Raw genomic sequence first — 17,312 nt, forward strand, 5'->3', positions numbered from 1 at the left:
GTAAAGCCTACAGGCCCCAAATGAGAGCAGGGCTCCATTGTGCTGGGCGTTGTCCAAACACACAGAGCTAATCCCTACTCCAAAGATTTTATAGACATAATAAAGACAGAACAAGGGTGGGAGATAAGTGCTGTTATCACCATTTTACAGATGGGGAACTGAGCCACAAAGAGACTAAATGACTTGTCCAAGGCCAGACAGGAATTCTGTACAGAGCCAGGAACTGAACTGTGATCTTTTATTGATACTGCTTTTTAATGAAAGAAACATACATATACACTAAATTAAAATACTCTCATATTGTATATATTTTCACAACATATAACAACTAGCCTCTCTACTCCTTAAAATTACATTTTATTGTCTATCTGCGACTTGAATGATTTGGTCTTTGTTATCAGAAAACTTAAAAGAAAAAATACTGGTCAATCTTTAATTCCTTCTTCAAACACTGATGCTTCTCTACGTAAATAGGATCAGAACTGTAGCAATATCCAACTGTAATGACTTTGGGGATTGGGATGGTTAGAGTCTTTTTTGTCAGGTATTAATTGTTCTTGCTATATAAATCTTGACAGACTTTAATATTGTATTCTATATATTATATCATATAGCCTGCCTGGAAATAGAGGCTATTTTCATTTGCTGATTTCTTAAGCTGTTTTGGGGTAGAAAACACCAATGAATTTTAATGCAAATATCTCTTGGTCAAACTTAGTGAAATTGGACAAAAAAAAAGTTTGTTAAATGCACATTTTGTGTAGCCATTCAAACAGGAAAAGAAATAAAAATATGAGGAACTTGGGCTTGTAAGGTTTAACCAGGGTTGCATGATAGGGAGAACTGCATTGTATTACTGTAGATTGACACAAGTGGTGTGTTGAAATAGTGTGCTATTTCATTCAGGCACTGTGCTGACGGGTGCATCATATATACATAGAGAGGGTGAAGTCTTCCTTATTGCACAATAGGAAAGAGGACTGGCACATGCCTTGCAGGGACTAACACTAGGGCCTAGTGCAGTGCCCACAGAGTTGTTGGGAGTAGGGATACCTCCCTGAAGTGCTGCAAGAGCATCCACAACTCAACGTTTCCAACTTCACAAATTCTTTTTCACATTTCAGTCTCTCCTACACTCTCCCTGCACTAAAAAAACAGGAGTACTTGTGGCACCTTAAAGACTAACAAATTTATTTTAGCATGAGCTTTCGTGAGCTGCAGCTCACTTCTTCGGATGCATAGAATGGAACACACAGACATAGTTCCATTCTATGCATCCGAAGAAGTGAGCTGCAGCTCATGAAAGCTCATGCTAAAATAAATTTGTTAGTCTTTAAGGTGCCACAAGTACTCCTGTTTTTTTTTTGCAGATACAGACTAACACGGCTGCTACTCTGAAACCTCTCCCTGCACTGTGATCTCATTTTTTCTTGCCTATGGAAGCTATAGTGAAATCTTCAGCTTCCAAAAAGTGCTTCACCTAGGGTGACCAGACAGCAAGTATCAAAAATCGGGACTGTCCCTATAAAATCAGGACATCTGGTCACCCTAGCTTCACCAGCAGTCTTGAGACAGCATCCTGTACCTAGTTTCCATCATACCCCCACCCACACACACACACACACAATCCCTCAGTCTCTTTTTCTTCCATCCTGACTTCTGACTGTGTGAAATCTTAACTCTCTCCTATTTCCCAGATATCCCAGCAATGTTTCTTCTCTCTCCCAAGACTCTTTCCCTGAGTTAACAGGTAAGGCTGCATTCTGATCACTCTGCCACTGATTAGTTCCCTCTCCTCCCCCAAGGCTGATTGAGGTAATTCAAATTAATTATCTAATTAGCTGGGGGTGGGGGGAGCTAAAGCAGTGGTTCACGTCAGAAACCCAGTGCCCGGAGCCCTGGTGCCCCCTGTGAGGCTGAAACGGGGAGTCGTAGCTCCCCCTTGTGTGGCTGAAGTCGGAGGGCCCCTCCCCAGAAGCTGGGAGCCCTCCCCACCAGCTAAAGCTGGGAGCCAAATGGTTGACTGAAGCCCCGAGTCCCAGCGCTCCCCACGGGCAGAAGCCCTGAGCCCATGGGCAGAGTTGGGGGGGACAAGGGTGTTGGTCAGAGCCATCCCAACCCTAGCCATTTTGGTGCCCTATGCACCCCCTCCCCAGCAGCTGCATACTTTGCGTATGGGTAAGGATGGCCCTGGCAAGAAGGCAAGAGTGGACTGTGTCTCTCTTACCATGGGGATTTGTCCAGGATTGTGATTCTGCTACTGGTAGCCTGGGAAGGCTGAATGGGGTAATTGGAGTTCATTATCTAATCAGGTGCGAGGCAGGGGCTGGGTGAGCTAAAGAGCCAATTAGCCTATCAGCTCAAGACTGATAAGAAGGGCACAGGAAGGAAGCATGGGCTGGGGAGGGGAATGGGGTTAGCAGAGTTATCTCACAGAGCTCTCAGAGAAAGGAACCTTTGCTTCTCAGGCCCTGGGGAAAAGCACAGAGGACACTGTAAATAGCTGCATGGGACTGGAAAGGTATTGGTGAGTGGAACCTAATAAACAGCACAGTGTGGTTATCCAACCAGTGGAATCTGAGCAGGTTTCTGTGGAGCAAGAAGACAGGAGCAGACCATGGCCTGCCACTCCCACTCACATACCAATCTCTCCTCTTCCCCTCCACAAAACCTCTCACCCTATTATTTCCTCTGCTAAAAAGTGCTTTAATTAGTTTCTTCAATGACTGCACCTACATAATAGTAACTTTCAAAACATTGTAAATCAGCTAAATTAAAAATTACTTTAATGAGAATGCCCTGAAGGCACTTCCCCATAGCGAGTGCTGTTTCTCTGCCAAATATCAACATTCTACACGCAGCCAGTTTGGTGCCAGGGATATCTTTAAAAAAGAAAGTCACCCCAATTTTCCTATAATGGGTAATGTGGGCTGGCATTTTTTTCACTCTCCCTGTTCTCTGAGCAATTCAACCATATCTGCTCAACCTTTACAGAAATCTCTACCTTCAGGCAGAGGCCAGAGCCTGAACAATTTCAGCCCATGCAATGAAAATGTCAGGAAATTGTGAGCAGTGGGAATTAGGTAGATACAATGAAAATGCTCTAGTAATCTTAACTACAGGTGTCTTGACCAGCACAGTCTGCTATTACACTGTAGTCTCCACTAGCAAGTCCACCATGAATTTTGGATTCTGCAATGCTGTTTTCTGTGTTTACAGCACTATTTTTGACTGTAGTTAGTGAATTTATCTAACTTCATTTTCTGACAAGTTATGCTGACCTTGCTGTAATAAGGTAGAACCACTGATTGCCATTCAGCTGAGGCAAAAAAGCCTACTATAGGGCAATAGCTGATATGATCATGATTTATCTGACATCAGCTGTGACTGGATATACCTCTCTGAACCCTACCTTGGATTGACAAATCTGTTTAATGTGATGGAGACCTGTTGTGGCTTGCTTTTCCCCCTAACCTCGCAGAGACATTTAAAATGGGATTAATGAAGTCATTTTTCATTCTCTGTGGTCATCTGTAGTGAAGCACAAATTCACCTTCTGTTGAACATACCATTTTTTCTTGTCACATTTGCCATCTTTTTATTGAATGCACTCATTTATTTTCCACTAAAGCAGGCATCTTAGCCTTTCATGATTATTTCAGGGAGACAATACTAACCAAATGTGTGAAGGGTATGAACTCTTTAATTTTGACCAACAGATGTAAAAGCGCTGTGTTTATTTTTCATTTCTGTTTGTTGTTTTGTAGCTGGCAGTCAGTCTCCCATTTCTTGATGATATGTTGGAGTTTTACTAATAGGACTGTGTGATAACATGGTAGCCATGGTTCAGCCTATGCACTGTCACCAGTGGTAAATCACAGAATCTGTAGAATGACATACTTGTATTTCCATAGATGGGACACACACAGGCAACTTTGTGCTGATCTCCCCATTTGGAAGTGTCATTGTGTATGTTACTGTGGAGCTGTCAGAACTACTGGCATGTGCATGATATTAGTTAGTTATTTCTAAAAGGTAGGGTCACTACATTGCTCTTCTCAGTACAGTGTGGGTGTGCTAGATTTATTGTGGTACATTATTTAGAACTCCTAATGTGGGGGAAAAGTTTCCCTTCTCATTTTATCCCATGCCACCTTGTTTTACATCTTTCCACGTATTTCATATTCTCTCATGAATGGATTGTTATATTCATCTCTTCACTGTAAGCTTTGTATCTGTAGACAACGATCACTGTTTTCTCTGCTCTTTGTGTAATGATTATATGTTTGAATAGACCAGGGCAAGAATCTAAAACCTGGAGTCATATTCCAGACCTGGATCCGAACTTCATCTCGCTAATGAAAAGAAGCAAGAGGAGAGAGAGAGGGGGCGAAAGAGAGAGAAAAATCTCACACACTTGTTGAGATTCAACACATTATGGACCTGATCCTCAAGTTGTGTACATTATCAGGGTGCAGTTGAAGTCAATGAAACACTTAAGAGCTCTGTTTCAGTCCCACATTAGATCAACAATCATTCTTGTAGAGCAGGGCAGTAAAAATCATTTTCTGGAACCCCTTGATACTTCTTTTAGGCTAGTCTGATAACTGTATGAGGCACAAACAGCTGAATTTGAGATTGCATAGTAGATCTGTTATTGGCACACCCTAAACATCAAGGAGCTAAGAAAAGACACTGCTCAGGGAACAGCCCTCAAGCCTTATTTTCTGCATATTTGTGATGGCAACACCAAAAGGGTGGTTTTGTTTTGAACTGTGTTGTTGGCTCACATTTGTCTTATGGGTTAACTGAGGAGTCTTTTTTTTTTCTTTGTTGCCATTCACTAACCTTCACAAGGGCACATGCCATATTGCTCTGTCCCCACAGTAACGTTTGATCAGACTGCTTTGGGAATGTTTAATGTAAACAACGGAAGGGTGTTTTTGTTTTTTTGTTTTTTTTTAATTCTTATTTCTTCAGTTTTAGAAATTAAGTGGTATTGGTCCATAAACCAACTATAATTTTTTTGTTATTAACCTCACACAATATAAATAAACTCTTAACATGCCTATCTTTTTTTTAATGTGTTGGTTCTGTTACTAAAGATCATCCCAATATCTACTAATGGAGAAGAGGCCTAGAAGAGGAGTTGTTATCACTTGAGAACTAGAAGGTTCTCTGGACAATAAATCAGCCTGAAGTTGTTTGTTCTTGTCCCTTTTTGACAATTTAAGGGTACTTCCTGTTTAGGAGTATTTCCTGTGTGATTTGGGGCCATTTAGGATCATTTTTTGGTGATTTTAAAAAAATCCCAGGGTCAGAATTGTCTGTCTGCTTCTTCCTTAGTGGATAGCTATTACTTTTCCATCGACAGCTTGTGAAGCCACCCCCCCAACCCCATTATTCTAGCTTAATCTGTTTTCCATAAGCACAAGATTGATGGCTCAGAACACACAACTTTCCATGTCTTATTAATTACAGACCAGCCATGTGTAAAACTGCAGTGAAAAATGTAAATTTGCATAATACTCTTGCTGACATAGTCGGTTGTGCTAGCCCCTCAGATGACCTGCTGTCTAAATCCGCACTTTGTTCTAAATTTGATTGTGTGGCTATAATACCAGGGATGTACGGAGGTTCATTGTCATGTGGGTGTGTGTTTGTATAGTGCCTAATAGAAGGGGGGTCCTGGTCTATGACTAGAGGGAATCTAGTCACTAAGGTAACAAAAATAATTACCAGGTCAAAAGTGATAGACAGTCAAGAAACTTGGTATAATGAATCCAGTGCCTGAAGGGAACCATAGCTTGGAAATATTTACTGAATTGTAGCCAAAATTATCAGATAATTCCCCAGATTTAAACTGGTGGGCATTTGTACCAAAATGTTTTTTTAAAATCATTAAATGGCCTTTCTTCAAAAACAAAATTTTCCACAAAATGTTGTCAACATTTTTTGTGAAAAATTGTTAAATTTTGCATAAATTTGTTCAAAATATAGTTGAAAACATTATTGAAATGGTTATCAAAATTTTGTTTGCCAAAAGCACAAACAAAAAGTGATAACTATTTCAATAATGTTTTTGATGCAAATCTTGAAAAATGTGGCCATTCAATCCCTTCAAAATGAAAACTGAAATTTCCGTTTTTTGTGAAACTATTTTTCAGTTGGTTCAAATAAGAAATACATTCATCATTGGATTTGGAAATTTGTAGTAGTCTGTGTGAATTTCTTTTTAAGAAATGGAACTTAGGCTATTGCTTGTTTGAGGGATCATTACCTGCTCTTTTTGATCATATGAAAGCTACTATGCGTATCAAAAGTATTATAATTACTTTAATGGATTTATGAAGCTATTTTCATCCCTGGACTCTATTTTTTTTTTATTTTTTTTAAGTAAGCCAGCACATGAATTAAGTAATTAAATTTCATTGTAACTAGATTTAATTTCAGGAAGACTTGAATGGTGGTACTTTGTCTCATAACTTTTGTCTTATTGTGCATATTTATTTTAATTTACTATCCCTTCTACTACCTCTCGTACAAAGATAGTAGAAACTGACTCCAATGCTAGTAGCTTGGGATGACTCAGTAACTTAGTCCTTATGCTTTGTGCAGACATGTAGAGACAGAGGTTCAGTTTTGTTTCTTGTTCCTTGGGCTGACGCATCCCATCTGGGGAGGTTAGAAAATATATTGATTGGTGTTCTATAAATATCAGAGAGATAGAAACAGTGTGAAGTACAAAGCTTGCATCCTAAACTCTGATCCATGGAGGACCAGGGATGTTGAAGTTATACTTACTATTAATAACAAACAGTTACACAATCCCACTACTTTGCATGGTGCTTTAGAGAAACTAATAAACAGATTCAGTCTCAAGTAGCATACAGCTTTAATTTAGATATGAAACACAGAGTAGGGAAAGGAGGGACATAAATAACACAAAATTAATATGGATCATATTAGACAGAGTATCATGTAATTTCTGACACTTGTAATAGAGACTGAGACTGGCAGGGGGAAAGGAGTATGAACTCTTGAAGAACCCATACCGGCGCAAAGCAAGGAACAACAGGATTGTTTTCATGAGTGCACTGGAAGAGGAGAATGAGGATGCTTGATGTATCGAAATGGGCACCTTGTACCAGGTACAGAAAGCAGCATGAGAGAGGGCATGAAGGTGAGAGTGGGATGAGGAAGACAGGAGCAGCAGGTGAAAAAGAGTGGGCAGCAGACTAGATGGGGCGCAACATGAGATGTAAACAGAGCGGTGCAGAACCCTAAAAATGAGGACAAGGAGTCTGAATTTTATATGGAGTGTGGGAGCCAGTGTGGGGAATTGAGAGTGGGGATGGGGAGAGTGTCAAGTGGCCCAAGTAGCAACAGAAGAAAATTGTACCTGCTGCATGATGATTAGAATGAAGAGGGGAGAGTTGGGGATGCCTGACACCAGGATGAAAGAATAGTCCCGGCAGTATAGAGCCATGGTCTGATTCAATGGTGACTAAGGGAAAGTGGAAGATTTTAGCAAGATGAGGGGGAATCAACAAGGGTTTGCAGGAGCCAGTTGTGAGAAGAGAAGGAAAGGGAAGTTTAAACATAATCCCACGGTTGTGAACCTGAATGACAGGTAGGATTGGGGAATAACTTTTGTTTTTTCAAAGATCAGAGAGAGTTATATTACAACTGTCTCTCATTTGTTGGCTGTGTAAAGTGATGATATCTCTGAGGCATGCACCAATAATAACTGATAATTCTAGATCCTCTATAACAAGGTTCTGTTATAGATGAATTAAAATTAACACTCCGATGGATCAAAGCAAATTCAATATAACATGGTTTCACCTATAACGTGAGATTTTTTGGCTCCCCAGGACAGTGTTATATCGAGGTAGAGGTGTATATAAAAAGTGTGTTTAATTTATTAGGGGAGTCACACTCAGAGGCTTGCTGTGTGAAAGGGATCACCAGTAAAAAAAAGTTTGAGACCCACTGCTATAAAAGCAATATAAAGGCAATCTACTCTGTCTATAAAACGGAGTTGTTTGATTTAGGAAAATAATTCCTTTCCTTCTCACTAACCTCATTGTTTATAGTGTGGATTTCCTATGTACTCTCCCTCCCCCCCTTTTTTCTTGGCAGGCAGCATGATGACGCTTTTGCCTTGAAATGTATATGTTGAAACCTTCCCATGCATTTAGACAAATGAGGCTGAAGTTTAAATCATTATTATCCACACTCAAGTACTTCTGTAGATGATATTTACCACATCACCAACCATGAATGACTCAGTGATGAAGAAATCTGATACCCTTTTCCATTTCTTATGAAGGTTCAGCTCAGGAAGGGAAAAGAAAAAAGAATCTAATTTCACTATTTGTTTATATTATTTAATTATTCTCCTGTTTAGAAAGTTTGCGATCCAGTCTGAAACAATATCATATGACTTAGATGACCAAATCACATAACTAACAGTGAATAGCTAAAGCAAGCTAGTCATAGACTGAAATTTGTTTGCATAAGTATTTTTGAATTGGCATTTTCTGATGGAAAAACATTTTGTTGAAAAAATTCCCAATCCGCTCTACTTTTGATTTGTTGTGGACTTGAATCAGTGACCTAGAAGTGAAAGTCCATGTATCCCATTACTGATTAGCTGAGCCATCCTATTTCCCTTCTCTCTCTCTCTCTTAATATTGTAAAAAAGAAACCAAGAGTGATGACATATATTATCTTGATTAAAGTAGGTATGCTCTGCCCTCGCAATCAGCACATTGCTAGCAAGCTGCCCAGAAAGAGTATGGAGCTGCTGATGGGTCTGATTGCGATCTGCACTACTGTCATGGAATTGCTTGTAATGGATCCACCAACTTGTGTCCACTACCCTCCTGCAAGACTCAGCAATCTAAAACCAAGGGAAATATTTCAACAAAACATCTCTCACCTTTGCTTTCAAGACCCCGTAGAACTCCATCTCCTGTATTTATCCAATGTAATCTCTTATTATGTCACCCTTTTGCCTCCTCTACTAAACTAATGACACTAACTTTGACACAACATTTGTCCTGCCTTCCCATAAGCAACTCTGCTGGTGTCTATGCACTGAATGTCCTCCCTGCTCTGGTCTGCCAAATGCGTATCCTCAACTCATTTAAGTTCCTCCTGAAAACTCACCTCTTCTGGACTGCTCACAACAATAACACCAGTAATCATCCTGGACAATATCTGATCTCTGCCTGGTAGTGCTAGAGGTGCCTCAACACAAGTTGTGATCTCATTGGAGCACTAAGGAGGGGCTTTGCAGTGATTATCTGAAAGAGTGTGTAGTTTGATTGCACTATTACTGGGTGGACATAGGTGTACCAATGGACTCTCTTCACTGCAAATGCCACAACCAGAAAGTCTTTTTCTATGTGGGGATACCCTCTTCAGTCTCTGACAGGGCTTTTCTGGCTTAAGTGACTGGTTGCTCCTTCAAAAGAGCTACACACCCAGTCCTTCCTCTGATGCACCCCCATGTCAGTGGCTCTCCTGGCTAGTAGTACTTCAGGACCAGGGCATTCATTGTCATTTTTGTCAGCGTCAAATGCTTGCTGTTGGGAACCTGCCCAGTCCCACTAACATCCTGCCTTCTGAGCTGACTTGTGGGTTTTGCTATAGCAAGTAGGTGAGGACAGAAAATTTATCATCCCTATGAAATGTTGTACTCCATTCTCATCCACTGGAGCTGGCATGATCTTGTTGGGATCTGCTTTCTGTCCCTTTACTGTGAGCAGATGTCCAGTGTGACCTTACACTGTTTGAATCATACTTTTTTGGGTTGAGTTTTATGTTGTTGTCCCTGCATTGCTGTAGAAAAGCTTGTAGTTTTCTGTCATGGTCTTGTTCAGCTTCTGTATCATTGCACCCTTCAACAATGAGAATGTCATCTGCAATTATTTTCACCCCAGACAGTTTTTCCAACACTTGGGTGAGTCTTCCTTGGAACACCTATGGTGCTGGGCCTATGCCCACAGGCATTCACAGCCATCTGTAGTGATCAAATGATGTTGCAAAGGTTGTCACCATGCTGGATTCTTTATCCAGGCTTATGTGCCAAAAGCCATGTCTCATGTCAAAGACAATACAAATTCTGGCTTTGGAGAGTTCTGGCAAGAAGTCATCAATTGTGGGCAGTTGATAGTGACATCTTTTCAATGCCTCAGTGGCTCTGAGTCTATGCAGATGCATAATTTGCCTGATGGTTTCTTTACCAACACCATGCTGCTTACCCAGACTGTACTGGCCTCTACAGGTGCTATAATATTCTCAAGCTCCTTGCATACCAGTATACATAATGCCACTGGAATTTTCCTTCTTGATAAGCACTCAGGTTCCATTCTGGGTCTACTTCCAGTCTCAGATTTCCTTTAAGGCATCCATTGCTTTTGAAAACATCCTCATATGTTCCACTGTTCACGAGACTCCTCTTTTTGCTTCATGCCCTATAGCTATGAAATTCTGATGCTGCACTCTGATCGATGACTTGCATGGCTATAATCCCACAGAGGTGTCTGTGGTACTGTTACAGTGCGGATCGGCCTCACACTGGTACCGAGGGGGTTAACCCTTCCCTCCTAGGGGAGGAAGCCCCGCCCCTGAGGCTCTGCTGGGCATGCTCCAACTGGAAGTCAGGTATAAAAGCCTGCAGAGGTACAGATTTTGCATTGACTTCTGTAAAGTGAATGCCATCTCCCGCTTTGATGCCTATCCCATACTACGGGTGGATGAGTTACTGGTGAGACTAGGCCACATAGAATTTATCTACACCCCGGACTTGACTAAGGGGTACTGGCAGATCCCCCTGACACCTATCTCACGAGTGAAGACAGCCTTTCCCTCACTGTTTGGCCTCTTCCAATTTACAGTGATCCCTTTTATGGCCTGCAAACTAGATTTAATGGGACATGCAGACAGACTTCTAGGAAGGGTTAGCAAAGTGCTAATTAAACCCACGCAATGAAAATGGCTCTCCTTCCTACTCTACGTGTATCACAAGAAGACAGTCCTGGGGGCAAGTTGCTGATCTTGTTATGGTATAGTCACATGTGTTTGTTTTAAAAAAATCACCACCCAAGAATATTATCCACACCAGACACAGCAAACACCTTCCTTATAATGTGTAAGTGATAGTAGACCTATTACATAATCCTGGAGATTGTGTAGCTTCAGAATAGAGCATCATTTAAAAATTAATATAAAAAAATCTGGATGTCGGAGGTACCTAAAAAGAGCTAAACTCTTCAGCTCAGCACAGCTTCCTATCTAAGCCATATTAGATCAGCTACTGAGTTGCTTTATTAACAGCAAATCTTACTATTTGCTACTTGCCAGGTTTTGCTAAAAAATTTTTTGCAACATAATGAAAAGTCATTCTGTTCATCATTGCCTTACAGTGCACTCTCTACTGCTTCATGCATATGAACAAATCATTCACCACATACTTGGTATTTATACCGTTTACTACTACTATGAGCCAAGAGGTCCTAGTGCCAGGAGATGGGGGACCTAACAGAGCAGAAGCCAAAGCAGGCAGGAAACATTTTTGAGGAGAGGTGGGAAGAGTGGAGCTACAAAAGATATAATGGTAGAAGTGAGGTTGGGCTGGGGAGCGAACAAGTCATGGTGGGGAAGTTGAATTCCAATGTCTTTTTGGACATTTAAAATGTCATATTTGAAGGCCTAAGTGCTGAGAAGAGGCAGAATGACACTGTTGCACAAGCAAGTCCTGAAAAGGAGGGTGAGAACCATAGGAAAAGATTGGTGGAGAAGCTGTCCAAGGCTGAGAGTCATTCCCATACTTGGAAGGAAACCCAGTGCTCTGCAAGCAAATGGGGCTGTCATGCACTGGAGTTTTAAAAGGACTCTTCATTCGCTTCAATGGCAGGATTCTGCTTATTATTAGTGCTATTGTCATTTAGGAAATAAAATGGAGGGGAGGACACAGAATTTCCCACCTCCCACTTCAGAATTTGTGGAATAGTTAAAAGGCCTCTAATAAACTGTAGGATGGCTGTTTACCCACAAGGCTGAGCCAATATTTTAGCTGGCCCTGCCTTTGGGACTTGTCCAACCTGTTGGAGAGAATGAACAGATGCCAGTGCAATGACTCTTGAAACATTTTGGCTTAGCACAATTCTGTCTGCTCCTGCCAGGATACACAAGTGGATGAGCAGTATTTCCTGACTGATTGCATCCAAAGCAAGCCACAGTAGCATTCATTCACTTCATCAACTCAGGTTTGAAAGTTCACATATAAACATAAAACACTAAATTCAAATGACAGAACAGGCTTTAGCCACATTCTTTGCTACAAAATACTGAAAATCTCACCCAAGTTCCATACGACAATTGACAATAGTGCTGTTTGAGTGAACTTAGCTGTGCTTTCACGTGACATTAGATGGGAAATGATGCAATGTCAACTCATTAAATGGATGCAATAGCCTTGGGGCAATACAAGAAGGGCTGGTGTTCAGAATAGTTTAAGCAGTGAAATGGGCTTGGCTGTACTTGTAAAATCAGAGCTGGCCTAACTGTACTCCCATTGGAGTCAATAATAACACTCTCATTTTACTTCAATGGAAGCAGAGTTGGGTCAACATAGAACATTTTTCAAAATACCACCCATATTGTGGTCTAGATGGTCACTTTACAATCTATCTTAGCAAGATGGAACTGGGGAAGCAGCTTGTGACTCTCAGAGTGTGTCAATCTCCTTCCCACCTCTTAGCTCCACCAGGGACTAAATAAACTGTGCCAGGCCTATAACTGGTGTATCTCACACTGGCTATATGAGCGGGGGTTAGTAGTGGCTCTATGGAGCCTGCTTCCTCTCCAGCACTGCCACTCCATGCAGTGGGTAGCCTACACAAGGAAGTAAGGCAGTTCCTTATATCCCCCTACTCCCTTGTGTGTAGGCATAGGGCTACTGAAAATTAAGTCCTGTATTAAAGGGAAACCCCACACATTTTCACTAGGAAATTAGAGATGATGTTGCCAGGAAAGAGGTCTTACCTTCCTTACGGTGAGAAATGAACTGCATGTGTTCTTGGTAAAAGCTCTTTCCCATCACACATCCTTTCTTTAATCTTAGGTTTCTCCTTCTTCCTTTATTTTCTCTCTCTCTCTCTATTTTGTAGCAGTGGACCTGAATTCTTATCCCTTTCTTTTTCCTCAAACCATTCTATCATCTCAGGATTTCTTCAAACCACCATTCTCTCCTGTCTGTCCCTGTCTGCCCTACTCATCATCTCTCATCTATACAAAAATATGATTTAGCAATGTCACCGCCAGCTGCCAACTGGCTCAAGGGAAACCTTCCTTAGGTTGCCCCTTCAAGATGCCCATTCAGGCCAACAGTTTAGTAGAGTTCAAAAACAGATTGGACATTTCTATGTATAATGAGAATACCCGGAGTTATAATAGCAAGGATTATTTTTTAAATTTCAAAAGTGATATAAATCCTTGCACTTCAGGGCATAAGCAAACCTCTAACATTTAGGTGTGGCAGCCTGACAATATCCCTCAATACCCTAAATAAACCTTATGGAATTAAGATAAACTTTATTGAATTAGGTTTAATAGCTTTGGTGATCCATTGTATTAAAATGCAATTGCTTATGTTTTATTGTGGGACAGCATGTAACTTTTCTAAGGACATGACTAATGCAGGGCCACCCAGAGGATTCCGGGGGCCCGGGGTCTTTGGCGGCGGGGAGCCCCCGCTTCGGCGGTAAGTCGGCGGCGGGGGGTCCTTCCGTTCCGGGACCCGCCGCCAAAGTGCCCCAAAGACCCACGGCGGGGACCCCCTGCCGCCGAATTACCGCCGAAGTGGGACCCGCCGCTGAAGTGCAGCCCCCTCTGCGGGTCTTCGGGGCACTTCGGCGGCGGGTCCCGCTTCGGCTGTAATTCGGCAGCGGGGGAGGGGGGTGTCCTTCTGTCCCGGAGAGGAAGGACCCCCGCCAGCGAAGACCGGGAGCGAAGAAGCTCCGGGGGCCCGGGCCCCGCGAGAGTTTTCCGGGGGCCCCAGAGCGAGTGAAGGACCCCGCTCCAGGGGCCCCGAAAAACTCTCATGGGGGCCCCTGCGGGGCCTGGGGCAAATTGCCCCACTTGCCCCCCCCCCTCTCGGCGGCCCTGGACTAATGTCTAATGACTAATGTTCTAGGGACATGACATTAGGAGCTTCAAAAAATCATTTGGGGCAATTTCTGTGAAGTGGGTTTCCTAGACAGTACTGGGGAGGCCTTTTGAAGTGAGGCCCTGGAGACAGACCCATTGTCTACTAGTTACTCACTCCTGAAAACTCCAGATCAAAGCCCCCGCAACTATATAAAGGATAGACTAGACTTTTCATGAGTGTGCTTGTTCTGAGCTGAAGCTGTGATGAACTTAAAACCACAAGGAAACCCCTTGGATGAGGTTTGGATGGACTGCTCTTGCCAGAGCCCATGTTGGGGTTGCAGTAATCTCTAGTAAGCTTATTAGCATGTGTGTAGCTTCTTATATTTTTTGTAATGTGTTTTCTTTGTAAAGCTTTTACCTTAAGAATATAATACGCTTACACAGGAAGTGCTGTGTGGTAATCTAATCTATAGGCAATCCCTCTGTTACTAGTCTCTGAAGAGAAGGTCAGAGAAGTGTGCTTAGGTAGCCTGTCTTTTGCTGAGTATAACATAGTGAAGGCAGGGAACTGTTCAGCCTGGAGATACCCCAGCCAAGGAGGAAAAGAAATGCAGGACTCCACCCAAGAAAGGCAATGGCTAGGGAGCCAGAGTCTGAGAGCAGGTGCCCTTGCTGAGCCACTAAGAGAAAATACAAGTGCAGTTGCCCTGAACTGTGACAATGGGGTTTAGGAAGAAACTTCTAACTGTAAGGTTTCTTGCATCTTCTTCTGAAGATTGTGGAACTGGGCTCTGTTGAATTTAGCAAGATTCAAAAAGGGATTGAACAGTGATCTATGTATAGAACTAATAAATAATGAAAGTTTACAGTACTCTATGCACAAAGTTATGTCTTCATCCAGGAATGCTTTAGGAAGCAGCCAATTGTTTTATTTCAGCTTCTTGTTTTCTCCCTCTAGACTGGATTTAGGTGCCTATGTCCCACCCCTCTCCTCAGTATCTGCTATTGCCCAGCCAGTTCACTGCTCAGTGGGCTGGCTTTTGTGAATTCCATTCTTGGGCATCTAAATTGGTCTGTGGATTCCATTGGGCAACTGGGCACCTACCATTAGGCATTCCAATGTGAAGTCTAAGTCCCCAGAGGTGTGGCCCCCAGGCCCACCCAAATCTGAGCTTGTGTCGACCTCCCCCGCCCCCTCTGGAAAAACAGCAGCAGTGGTGGACTGCTCCAGGGGCCTGGCAAAAAGATGGAGAGCCTCCACTCCTGAGAGCATCCTCCTCCTTCCCTGAGCTGTTCCAGATCTATTAGTAAGAATCCAGCATCAGTGAGCTGGCGGGAGGGGATCAAGACATGGTGCAGCCTGTTAATGGACTCAGTGTCCCAGTCTCAGCAGGAAAACTGATGGAAATTAAAGAGGTTATGGAAAAAGACATCTATCTACAGGCAGTCAAGAGAGATACTAGCAGGGTGGCCAGAAGACGAAAGCCAAGCACTAATAGGAGCAGAACCATACTTTTAAATAAGGATGAGCTCCATATGCAGGATACAAATATATTTTGAGGACAGAGAGCTGTTGTCCCTGCCTCATTACATAGGGATGTCATGCAAAAAATACACATCTGGGCACTGACCTCAATGTTAGATGGGCTTCAGTGTGTGTTTACTGGCCAGGATTGAATAGAAACTCTGCTCCTTGATAGAAGGGTGTGATGCTTGCCGGTCATGTGATAATTGCTAGCAGAAAGAGACTCTATTACCACATGACCTACCCACTCAACCATGGGAAAAGTTAGGAGTGGACTTCCTCCCAGCTGATTTGTATCACACTTGTTTTTAGCTTTGTGAAATTAGCCCTTTTAAGGCATCAACTGAATATATTAAGGGTTTGGACTTTATTCTACTTGCACATATGTGTGATCAAGTCATGATCACTTGTACATAAGCTACTATTAATTTTTAGTTCTGTGATCAGTTTCTCTTGATCTATCAAGATGATGTTTAATATAGAATTTTCCCTTGTTGGTTGCAAAACTTATTGAGTCAGAAAATTGTCATCTATAATTGTCAGACATGCCAAGACTGTGTTAGTACTGGCAGCATGAGACCTCAAATATGTCAGCTTGAAGTTCCCCATGATCACACAGCCTTTTTCCCTCCATTATTGGTAAGTTCACAAGGAGCTGGTCATTCTAATCCATAGTGTGATGTGGTAGTCTGTAGCAGACACTAATACCCCATGTTATATTTTATCTATTAGGACATTGAGCCATAAGCATTCAAGATAATTTTCTTCCAGCACCATTAAGTTCTCGTCCATCAACTGGAAACTATACAGAAGTCTGTTTCTTGTAACTCCAACCTCTGCTAAGCCCTAGACAGCCCTCTGGTGTGCACATGTGGGAAGTTCCTGTAAGTGGTGACAATCCAATCCTTAACTGACCTAAAAGTGTTTAGCAAATTATTTAACAAATCCCATTCTTAAACCATATTTTGATATTTTCCCAAAAATCTTTTCCCTTTAATCTATATAATCTGCATATCAGTTTATGACACTCTACAAATGTAAAAATACAGTAATTGAAATTTACCCTATTGGCACCAACTGAGTAAAGTTGTTCATGAGCTTGCAGGACTGGGCCCTTAAATTTAGAGCAGGGACTGTTTCCTTATTTGTCTGTAAAGAGCCCACAACTCTTTTTGTGCTGCAGCCCTAATGGAATGTCTATAGTCCTCTCCCATCAGCAGGGCCGGTGCAACCATTTAGGCAACCTAGGCGGTCGCCTAGGGTGCTGGGATTTGGGGGGCGCCATGTTCTTCAGCAGCGACCGCGGCGGCTGAGCCTGGGAGGTGGGAGAAGTGAAGCAGGGACGGCGTGCTTGTGCGTGGAGCAGGGTGAGCTGGGGGGGGGTGTGCCTCAGGGCAGAGGGTGGGGAGCTGCTGCAAGGGGGGCGCCTCAGGGTGGGAGTGCGGGGGGGCGCAAGGTGGAAGTTTCGCCTAGGGCGCGAAACATCCTTGCACCGGCTCTGCCCATCAGATAAACATAGACTAGTTATCACTATTGTACTGACCGGTGAGAGAAGAAAATACAGTGTACATGACCTATATCAGGGGTCAGCAACCTTTGGCACGCAGCTCACCAGGGTAAG

The 17,312-nt window shown here is 42.5% G+C and overlaps 1 long non-coding RNA gene across 1 annotated transcript in view; it reads left to right on the plus strand.

The window, feature by feature from the left end:
- Positions 1-2,408: 2,408 nt before the first annotated feature.
- The window catches only part of LOC120405140, a 46,172-nt gene continuing 31,268 nt past the window's right edge, over positions 2,409-17,312 (plus strand). Inside the window, exon 1 of the long non-coding RNA XR_005598403.1 lies at positions 2,409-2,527. This is a non-coding gene — a long non-coding RNA (uncharacterized LOC120405140). The remainder of the gene's footprint in view (positions 2,528-17,312) is intronic.

Source organism: Mauremys reevesii, linkage group 4 (genome assembly GCF_016161935.1).
Source record: "Mauremys reevesii isolate NIE-2019 linkage group 4, ASM1616193v1, whole genome shotgun sequence".
NCBI classification, from domain to species: Eukaryota; Metazoa; Chordata; order Testudines; family Geoemydidae; genus Mauremys; species Mauremys reevesii.